This window comes from Pseudophryne corroboree, chromosome 3 (genome assembly GCF_028390025.1).
Source record: "Pseudophryne corroboree isolate aPseCor3 chromosome 3, aPseCor3.hap2, whole genome shotgun sequence".
NCBI lineage: Eukaryota > Metazoa > Chordata > Amphibia > Anura > Myobatrachidae > Pseudophryne > Pseudophryne corroboree.
Genome location: NC_086446.1, coordinates 397,762,838 through 397,774,059, shown reverse-complemented (window position 1 = coordinate 397,774,059; position 11,222 = coordinate 397,762,838). Strand labels below are relative to the sequence as shown.

The 11,222-nt window shown below is 42.8% G+C and overlaps 2 pseudogenes; both read right to left on the bottom strand.

The window, feature by feature from the left end:
- Positions 1-4,650: 4,650 nt before the first annotated feature.
- On the bottom strand, positions 4,651-4,770 carry LOC134895468 (5S ribosomal RNA; annotated as a pseudogene).
- A 4,717-nt stretch (positions 4,771-9,487) lies between these two features.
- LOC134895467 (5S ribosomal RNA) lies at positions 9,488-9,607 on the bottom strand (annotated as a pseudogene).
- Positions 9,608-11,222: the final 1,615 nt, after the last annotated feature.

Below are 11,222 nucleotides of genomic sequence, written 5' to 3'. Positions count from 1 at the left end.
TCAGTAACATGGTAAGATAAGCATATAAAGTGTTAAGATGAAAAAGATAAAACCGTGAAAGAAAACAAAACAGTAGAAATCCCATTAACGAAGGTGAGGTCACTAAATACTAGAGAATGTTCATGTGGAAGACCATTCCGGAGCTGGGGCCCTGAGGCCAGAGGTAGAGGGTTACAACTGGTTCCGTATCAACTCAGGTATGTCTTCAAAGATGCCAAGTGTCTTAAGTAGATCATATCCTTACGATGGGGTTTTAATAGTAAACAGCGTTCCATTCTGAGTAACTTGCAATTGAAAGGGGAAGACCCATTTATATTTGATGAAGTGGGCACGGAGTGCCTTAGTTATAGTGATGAAGTTTCTGCATTTTTTAAGAGTAGAAGGAGCGAGATCTTGGAAGAACTGTAGCTGGGAGCCAGAATAAGAAACCAGTGGTATTCCTCTAACCGCCAGCATAATTCACTCCTTGGTAGTGTAGTAATGAAAACGTATAATAACGTCACGTGGCGGTTGGTTCAGGGGTGGTTTAGGAAGGAGGGCCCTATGGGTACGGTTCAAGTGAAGGAGGGTCTTGGAGATACCAGGGACCAGCTGCAGAAAAAGGTTCTCAAGGTAATCCGGGAGAGACTCAGATAACACATCCTCAGGGATGTTACGAAAACGGATATTATTCCGGCGATTACGGTTGTCAATATCCTCTAAGTGATCTCTGTACACTTCTATATCAGCACGAATGTCCGAGAGTTCCTGTTCAACTACAGCCTGAAAATGGCAAACTTCGTCGACCTTGCGCTCCAAGGAGTCGGTGCGGGAACCTAGGTCAGCTAGTTCAGTTCTAAATTCAGTTAAGACCGCCCTCATTTCGGATTGAATTGTCTTTGTGACAATAGCCACAATATCTTGGGTGGAAAGTGGGGCAGCGGAGGTGGCGGTGTCGGCAGAATCAGATGATTGCTCAGCGGAGGGTGAATTCTGGGCAGAAGAATCGGCCCTCTCACAAGCGCGTAAGATACTAGGTTTAGGCGTTAGGGAGTTCTTGTGATTTTTTTGAGACATTGTTGGCACAGAGTCCCGGATCAATATAGTAGTGTATTGCAATATATGCGACAGAGTCCCCTGTCACTGGAAGGTCACTGTGATTAGGGAGACATGAGCCCCATGTGGCTCATCGAGCGTCTAAGAAGCTTAGAAACGGAGTGGGGATCACCACGGTAGGAGGAGCAGGAGACTGTAGCCACACGTATGCTTGTGATGCATCCCGCAACTATCCAGGAAATCTACCACTGATCCCTGACCAGCCAAGGGACAGGTGGAAATCCCTGTGGAATAGGTGTCGCAGCAGGTTTAAGAGGCAACAAGGGGCAAGCAAGGGAGGATGGACGCTCACCTTACTTCAGGAGCCCGTGGGGGTCCAGGCAGTAGATGTAAAATAACAGAGGATGTCTGAGGGCGGCTGACAGGCTCTTCCAAGCTGAGAGAGGCCGGGACAGTGAGAGGAAAATGACCACCGTGGCCCAACAGGAATGACTCCTCTGTGTAGGTATAGTGTAGAATAGTGCAGGGATCCCTCCCCAGCCGCCGGATAGAACAGCAAGGCCTCAATAAATGCAGAAGGCCAGCAGGAGAACCCACAGGGAGGCCTGCAGCTCCGGATCGCACGGGTCCCCCACATCATGGAGCCCAGGAGGCAGGGCTACAACAAGCCTGAAATCCCGGACCAGTTCGCGGGGGTTAATTAGTTATTCCCTGGGCCCCGCGGTAGTTAGCGGTCATCTCCGGGGGTCACCAGGATAGTAGGGGGGAGTCCAGAGCCCGGGCCAGTAGATGGTAGGCGGAGGAGCAGGAGAGTGCTCGTAGGGGACTCCACCAATATGGCCACCGCACGTCTCACCAGGCGGGCAGGCCAGGCCGCGGTCCGTCAGCCTCCAGGCAAGAGAGTGGGCTGGATAAGCAGATAGGACCCCCAGGCAGTATCCAGCAGTCACAGGAACGTCAGGGGGGGGGAGCGGGCAACCGTCTGATGAATCCCCGTCCCCGGAAGCCAGCGGCGGGTCGGCGCAGAAATCGAGGCTCCGGTCCGGAGAGCCCAGGTAGGCTGCAGTCTGCAGGAGCTCCAATTTGCTCCCCGACTCCGCAGCTCACACCCGGACACCTCAGGGGGGGACAGCGAGGCACACAGCAGCAGCCAGAATGGGTGAATAATGTGCGTGAGACACCTTAAAGGCCCAAGCTGCAGGAGCTCCCCTCAGGCACGTCTGTTCTCCTCTACAGCTAGGCCACATACCCCACCAGGGGCATTTTAAGAGTGGAGAGGACCCGCGTGCAGCTTCTGTCGCTGGCCCTCTCCTCTCCGGCAGCAAGTAGACTGTGGCATACTGCAAGAGTCTACTGCACATGCGCATGCCTCCGGGAACCTACGCAGTATTCCTGGGGACGTCTCCAGTGAGCATGCGCAAATCACTTGGTAATGGCCTCGGCGGCCATTTCCCGAGTGATTTATGCCTCTACTAGAGAGCAGTCACCGTGGGACTCCGGAATGGTAAGTATATTAAATAGGTGCAGTGTGTGCGGTGTGGGCCCCCCTGGACCCAGGGGCCTGTGTGCACCACACACAATGCACCCATTATAGAAATGCCAATGACTCACACACAAGGCTATTAACCATACTACACCAACATACATCTCTTCGCTTATCTCAAAATATGTCCCAACCCTGCCCCTTCGCTCTTCACAAGATCTAAGTCTCTCATCCACACTCATTACTTGCTCCCATGCACGATTGCAGGACTTTCTTCAGGCTGCACCCACGCTGTGGAATGCCCTACCATGCACAATAAGCCTCTACTCTAGTCTGCAGACTTTCAAGCATTCCCTGAAAACTTACCTCTTCAGGCAAGCGTATCAAATTCCAGAACCGCTAACAGTACCTTCATAAGCTTTCCTATACAATTATATCCCAACTGTACAGTCCACACATATCCTCCACATATTTTATCTTTCTTCACCTTCCCTTTCTTCTGTCCCTGGTTCATCACTGCTGTGATGTGATATCATGCAGCCCAACAAGAACCTTTGCAATCTGGTGGACAACTATGCAATAGATAGCACCTATCCTTGTGTATACATGCCTATTTCCCTATAGATTGTAAGCTTACAAGCAGGGCCTTCCTACCTCTATGACTGTTTGTTATTACCCAGTTTTGTCTTATCATTGTGTCCAGTTGTAAAGCGCAATGGAATTTGCCGCGCTATATAAGAAACTGTTAATAATAATAATAACAGAGCAGCAGCACAGACACACAGCAGTTGAAAGCGCACCTATAAAACATTTCCACAGCGGATTGGGGCACAGTGCATGGAACAGTACAAACAATAAATCTATCTTTCTCTCTTTCTCTCTGTATATATATATATATATATATATATATATAGATAGATAGATATATACATACACACATATATATATATACATACACACACATACATATATATATATATATATATATACACAGTTGGGGGGAGGGGGTTTAGCGACCAATGGTGTCTAGAAGAACTCACACTTTAGGTGGATAATTAAGAATATAAAATACAGTTTATTACCGTGTAAATTTAAAATAACAAAACCTTTTCTAAAAACCTTTTCTAAAAAATGGGATAAAAAAACTACACACACAGAAATATAATACCAGTTAAAATGAATAAATAGTAAAATTCCTTAACTTGGTATGTAGTCACTGCCAGATAGCCCAACGCGTTTCGTCCTTAAGACTTCATCAAGGGGTGTTGGCAGAGTGGGACCAGACTTCTATTTATACCAGTACTAATCTAGTGTCAATTATGACATCACTTCCTGTTAGTACCACATGATGTTATGTGACAAACTGAATACTATTAATTTACATTAGTGAGTGACATAATTAGATAGTATATAAGTTTAACATGTTAGTTGTATGTTTTACAAACAAGTTTGGAGTTTAAAAAACCGATTAAGCTTCTCAAAAGGTGCGCCGAGGTATTTTCCGCCCCACTTCCGGTTTCTTGGCGTCGCGTCACTTCCGCCCCACTTCCGGAAACGGGACCGCGCATGCGCCCGCGATTTCCACTCGTCTAGTGAGATCAAGAGGACTGGGTTGTTTGTTCAAGATTATTTCAGCGGTGGCCATCTTTGTATAGATTTTTCATTCAGTCTCTCTATGCGGCGGCCATCTTAGTGGAGATCAGCGATGTAGACATTTATGATGTTTGCTCAGCATAAAAAACAAATAATAAAAAGAAAAGGAAATCAATGCATATAAAAACGATCTATTGATAGTACAGTATTTAATATTAAGATGATAGAGCTACATCTGACCATAAATTAATAGTATATGTTTATAAATAAGTTAATGCAAATAAATATTTACAGTAAGTTAAAGTGCTTCGTGCATGTTTATAGTGCTTAGTGCAGGTTTATAAAGTGCAGATTAGGATGGTAAGGGAATGAGGTAACTATTACAGTGCTTAGTGCATATTTATAAGTGCTTAGAGCATATTTGGGATAGTAAGGTGCATATTAGAGACCGGGATAATTATAGAAAGTGACACATTATACTTATTTTTAGTCAGGATAATAATACTGACATGCTCATGTAGGCTTTTTTTGAAATAGTTTGGTTACAGTACCTGATCTTCCCAGGTGGTCTCCCTGTTCTGGTACTGATCAGGCCCGACACTGCTTTGCTTCCAAGATCGGACGAGATTGGGCATGTCCAGTGTGGTTTGACTGTAAAAATCACTTACCATACATGTGTCAGCGTTATTTATAATATGACTTTATAATAAGTTTCAGAGTGAGGGGGTGGGTGGGGAGGGAGGGGGGGGGGGGGGCTGGGGGGGGGGAGTGGGGAGTGGGGGGGTATGGGTAGTTAACCAGTGCTCAGGGTTAGATACTGTAATTGATTGATTGAGGATCCGACCGTGTGATCCTGATGCCAGGAACGAGATTACAGGAATGTAGCAATTTCATAGTAGTCGTTGAATCCCTTTGGGTGAAGTGTCTGCAGTTGGAAGATCCAGTACATTTCTCTGCGTGAGAGTCTGTTGGCCAGATCGCCACCTCTCTCACCCAGTTTCACAAGTTCGATAGCTTTGAAAGTCAATGCTTCTGGGTTGGAGTCATGTGCTATGTTGAAATGTCTGGATACCGCGTGTGTTTCTATTCTGTTTTTTATATTGCGGACGTGCTCTTGGATTCTTATTTTGAGGGGTCTCTTTGTCTTTCCCACATATTGCTTTCCGCACCCACATTCTAATAAGTAAATCACTGATTGGGTGTTACAGTTTATGAAGTCTTTGATTTTATGAACTTCCCTTTTTTCCGTGTCCGTAAATGTCTTCCTTACTGGGTGTAGATACCTGCAGATATTACATCGGCCGCATTTGAAGGATCCAGTGCATTTTGGCATTCGTACATCTTCTTTGGTATCCTTACGTAGCATGCTGGGGGCTAGTGTATCTTTAAGATTTTTTGATTTTCTAAAGATGATCTCGGGGCGAGGAGGCAGAATTTCTTTGAGTACTGGATCCATTAGTAGGATTCCCCAATGGTTCTTGAGTGAGTCTCTAATGGTTTTTTCATGACGGTTATATGTGGTGATGAAAGAAATAGAGTCCTTTTTTGTTTCTTTAGTCTTATACTCTAGCAGTGTGGATCTTTCTAGTGCTTTCGCTTTGGTGGCTGCTTCTTCCAGGATGTTCGTTGGGTAGTCTTTGTCCTTGAATCTGTGTTTGTACTTCTCGATTTGGGCTTCACATTCTTCCTGATTGCTGCAGTTTCTCTTTATCCTGTTAAATTGGGAGAAGGGGATATTATTTTTCCATTTCTTTAAGTGATTACTTCTGTAGTGCAGGTAGCTGTTTGTATCGACTTGCTTGATGAAGTTTTTTGTCTCGATTTTACTGTCCTTACCCATTAGAACCAGATCAAGAAATTCAATAGACTCTTGGTTGATCTTGGATGTAAAAACGAGATTCATATCATTGTTGCTCAGATATTCAAGGAATTCATAAAATCTTTCTTCTGTTCCATCCCAGATGATTAAAATGTCATCTATGTAGCAACGGTAAAAGATCAGGTGTTCCTTAAAATCATGGTTGCCATATATAAAATTCTTCTCCCAACTGCCCATAAAAAGATTTGCGAAACTTGGTGCAAAAATCGTACCCATAGCGGTCCCACATCGTTGTAAGTAAAAGTCGTCTAAAAATTTTAAATAATTGTGTTGAAGGATAAAAAACATGACATCACAGATAAAATCTTTATGGGAGGTTGTTAGTGTTGTATCATTCTCCATAAATTCTCTGCATGCAGTTACACCTTTTTGGTGGTCTATACAGGTGTATAATGATTGAACATCTATTGTTGCCCACTTGAAGGTGTCTTTCCACACAAAGTCTTTTAGGGAGTTCAATACGGCAGTGGTGTCCTTTAGATATGATGGTAAATCTTTTACGTAGGATTTTAAGAAGACGTCTACATATTCTGATAAGTTTGATGTGAGCGAATCAATACCCGCCACTATAGGTCTTCCGGGCGGGTTTTCCAGATTTTTATGGATTTTTGGCAGGAAATAGAAGATAGGGGTAATGGGATCTGATTTCATCAGGAATTGAAATTCTCCCTTCGTAAGAATGTCCGTACGTAGACCACGCACTAGAAGTGTTCTCAGTTCTTCGATGAAGACATCTTTAGGGTCATTGGACAATTTCATATAGGAAGTGTTGTCTCCCAGTAATCTCTCTGCTTCTGTAATGTATTTTTCACGGTCCATGATAACCAGACCCCCCCCTTTGTCAGCTTGTTTTATAATGATTTCCTGATTCTTCTGTAGCTTTTTTAATGCCTCTTTTTCTCGATTCGTGATGTTCTTCTCCTTAATTTTCTCTAGATCGGTGTCGCATAGATCCTTTTTTACCATTTCATAAAATATATTGATATTGCTGCCTTTCGACTCCAATGGATAAAACTTGGAATTTGGTTTTAAACCTGATTTTGATTGGGATTCATAATTACTGATAATAGCATTATCTTTCTTTAGAAAGTGTCTTTTCAGTGTTAATTTTCTAATGAACTTGTTTAAATCAATGAAGGTCTCAAATTTATTGAGACCACCTGTGGGTGCAAATGTGAGACCTTTGTTGAGCAACGATATCTCTGGTTTTGATAATGTGTGTTTTGAAAGGTTGAAAATTCCTTTTTCCTTTGTATCCGTCATTATAGCGCTCTTTTCTTGTTCTCTCTTCCTCCTACTGCCCCGTTTTCCTCTTCTTCTGTATACCTTCTTTTCAGCGGTGATGCAAGGCGGACATCCTCTTTCAGGGAATTTCTTGTAGCTTCTTTTGGTCTTGTTCCTGTTCTCTGGGCTAAAAAAGCCTGGTCACTATTAGAATTGAATCTTTGTAGTGTTGTGAATCTGTTCTGCAACCTTACAGTCGGAGATGGTGTATTTCCTTCTAGATTCCGTGATGGTCTTCTTTTTATTGGAACGGTTTTCCAATACTGTCTATCTGTTCGGTTAATTTGCTGATTCATGGTTCCAAACCTACTCCAATTCTTTATTTTTCCGTGTTCATAGTCTGTTTTGTCCCTTAGAAATTTCTTTTCTTTATTCTTAGTGACTTCTCCTTCAATATGTTCCATTTTTCTATGAAGAACTTTTTCATTAATTTTATAGTCCTCTTTCTCTTTGAAAGGTTCCAGTTCTAGTTCTGTTTCTTTATGCTGGATACTCTTTTCTAATTCCAAGAGGGAGTTCTTTTTTTCCTCAATCAGAAGTTTCATGAGGTCAATGGAACAGTTGTGTAGTGTTTTATCCCATTTTTCTAAAAAGGCTGTGTCAAGATTACCGAATGTGGGTTGTTTGAGGAGTCTAAGCCCCCTGGGAATTCTATTAACTGATATATAATGTTCCAGACCCTTAATGTCCCACCATGTTTTCACTTCTTTGGTGAGGAGTCTTTCTATACCCCAAAATAATTCATCTAAATCACATGGTGGTGAAGATTCATTGGGTTGCTGTTTCTCATTAAATATTTTTTGGCACCAGTTTTGTCTTTTGGTTGCTCTATCTGAATTTCTCCACATTCTTCTAGAAACGTTGTGATGCACCAGGCAGCAATAAAAATAATTGCCCGAGAATTTAGAAATAAAAAGAAATTATTGCGCCACGTGTGTTCACCAGCGTTTACTTAACCTGAATATGGATTATACCAAACAATAAGATCTGACACTCCCTAAGAGTTTTAATAGGGCGTCTGCTTACCCCCAGAATAGGGATGGCGGTTCCCTATGTCATAAAATTGAATACACAGTTGGGGGGAGGGGGTTTAGCGACCAATGGTGTCTAGAAGAACTCACACTTTAGGTGGATAATTAAGAATATAAAATACAGTTTATTACCGTGTAAATTTAAAATAACAAAACCTTTTCTAAAAACCTTTTCTAAAAAATGGGATAAAAAAACTACACACACAGAAATATAATACCAGTTAAAATGAATAAATAGTAAAATTCCTTAACTTGGTATGTAGTCACTGCCAGATAGCCCAACGCATTTCGTCCTTAAGACTTCATCAAGGGGTGTTGGCAGAGTGGGACCAGACTTCTATTTATACCAGTACTAATCTAGTGTCAATTATGACATCACTTCCTGTTAGTACCACATGATGTTATGTGACAAACTGAATACTATTAATTTACATTAGTGAGTGACATAATTAGATAGTATATAAGTTTAACATGTTAGTTGTATGTTTTACAAACAAGTTTGGAGTTTAAAAAACCGATTAAGCTTCTCAAAAGGTGCGCCGAGGTATTTTCCGCCCCACTTCCGGTTTCTTGGCGTCGCGTCACTTCCGCCCCACTTCCGGAAATGGGACCGCGCATGCGCCCGCGATTTCCACTCGTCTAGTGAGATCAAGAGGACTGGGTTGTATGTTCAAGATTATTTCAGCGGCGGCCATCTTTGTATAGATTTTTCATTCAGTCTCTCTATGCGGCGGCCATCTTAGTGGAGATCAGCGATGTAGACATTTATGATGTTTGCTCAGCATAAAAAACAAATAATAAAAAGAAAAGGAAATCAATGCATATAAAAACGATCTATTGATAGTACAGTATTTAATATTAAGATGATAGAGCTACATCTGACCATAAATTAATAGTATATGTTTATAAATAAGTTAATGCAAATAAATATTTACAGTAAGTTAAAGTGCTTCGTGCATGTTTATAGTGCTTAGTGCAGGTTTATAAAGTGCAGATTAGGATGGTAAGGGAATGAGGTAACTATTACAGTGCTTAGTGCATATTTATAAGTGCTTAGAGCATATTTGGGATAGTAAGGTGCATATTAGAGACCGGGATAATTATAGAAAGTGACACATTATACTTATTTTTAGTCAGGATAATAATACTGACATGCTCATGTAGGCTTTTTTTGAAATAGTTTGGTTACAGTACCTGATCTTCCCAGGTGGTCTCCCTGTTCTGGTACTGATCAGGCCCGACACTGCTTTGCTTCCAAGATCGGACGAGATTGGGCATGTCCAGTGTGGTTTGACTGTAAAAATCACTTACCATACATGTGTCAGCGTTATTTATAATATGACTTTATAATAAGTTTCAGAGTGAGGGGGGGGGGGGGGTGTAGGGGGAGGGGGGGGGGGGAGGGGGGGGGGAGGGGGGGGTGGAGTAACAGGACTTTGAACAAAGGGCGCAAGGGTAAAGTGACATCAAACAGTACAAACAATATATATATATAATATATATATATTCATGGCTTGGTATGGCAGCTCAGTTCAAACTGCGTGGATGACAGGGCTTATAGTTGCACGCGAACAAAATGCACTAGAGTAGAGTGCCCCAACCTGTACAAACAATAGCTATATAAATATATACATTTATTTATTTTTTAACTTTCAGCTCAGTTCAAACTGTATGGATCACATGGCTTACTGATGCACGTGAAAGCATACTAAGGTAAAATGCACCAACCAGTACAATTTAAAGCGCAGCATGTCCTCTATACACAGTCACTTTATACAACACAGTCACTTGTGAGTCCAGAGTCTCAGTGCAGCCACTACAGCAGAGTATAGCGCAGCTTTCAGCAGCATGCAGCGTGCCCTCTATTCACAGTCATAGCACAGCTACCTGTGTGTCCGAAGTCTGACTCATTAATTACAGTTACTTCAGCAGAGTATAGCGCATCTTTCAGCAGTGTGCCCCCTATATGGTCACAGCACTGCCAACAGCCACTACAGAAGAGTACAGGTCAGCTTTCAGCAGCATGCGTTAGTGTGAAATGCTGCCCAGTCCTGACTTATATAGAATCTGAGTCTCGCAAGAATCCACTGCCAAGAATATAGCGTTCGGCTGTTAGGGTCTCCTGCCCTGTGCTGCCACGTCGTCATGGCAACCGGGAGACAAGTGCTAGTGGAGTAACCTGAGCGCAGCTGATACTCCGGTTCGGGTCTTTTGCTGTGCAGTGGTTATAGGCTCTGTGCACGGCAGGGGATCCGGTGCTGGTTTTTGTGCTCACAGTCTGTGAGGTCTGAGTGGGGCGTGGACAGCACCTGCTTTATAAGGCCTCTTTTCAGGGTAAGCAGATGCTGCTGAATCTTTGTTGGTTAGTCAGTTCATGAAAGTTAGCCAGTACTGTGTAGCTTTGTATTTGTTTGTTGCTTACTGCAAATAGGCCTGGGGATTTGGTATTACACTCTGCCAATCCAGACCTAGCAGTAAGACTGGAGTCAGTCGTTTAGCTTGCTGGGGTTCTGTTACTACTCTGTCAACTTAGCAAGTTTGCGGCTGTATTCTAAGACTTGCCTGTCTAATCCTGTCTCACTGTGCTAGGTGTCAGTAAGCTAAAACCTGTGCACTGCAAGTGAGAATCAGGATTGTGGAGTCTCTCCTTGTGTCTATCATTCCATTTCTGACCAAGGAGTTTACTGCCACACCCGTTGGTAACCCTTTAGGGTTTTGCTGTTGCCCTTAGCAACAGCATTTCGGGTTCTCTACGTATTAAAACACAACATCTTGCTATTTCCATCTGAGCAGTTCTAATACAAGGGAGATACCCAGTTCCTTAGCCTCTGGGCTTCTCTGTTCACTTTGTGTGTATTTTGTTACCCTATCACCTTCTGTGTACGTTATGTCATATTCCCCAGTTTGTCTGTGAGTC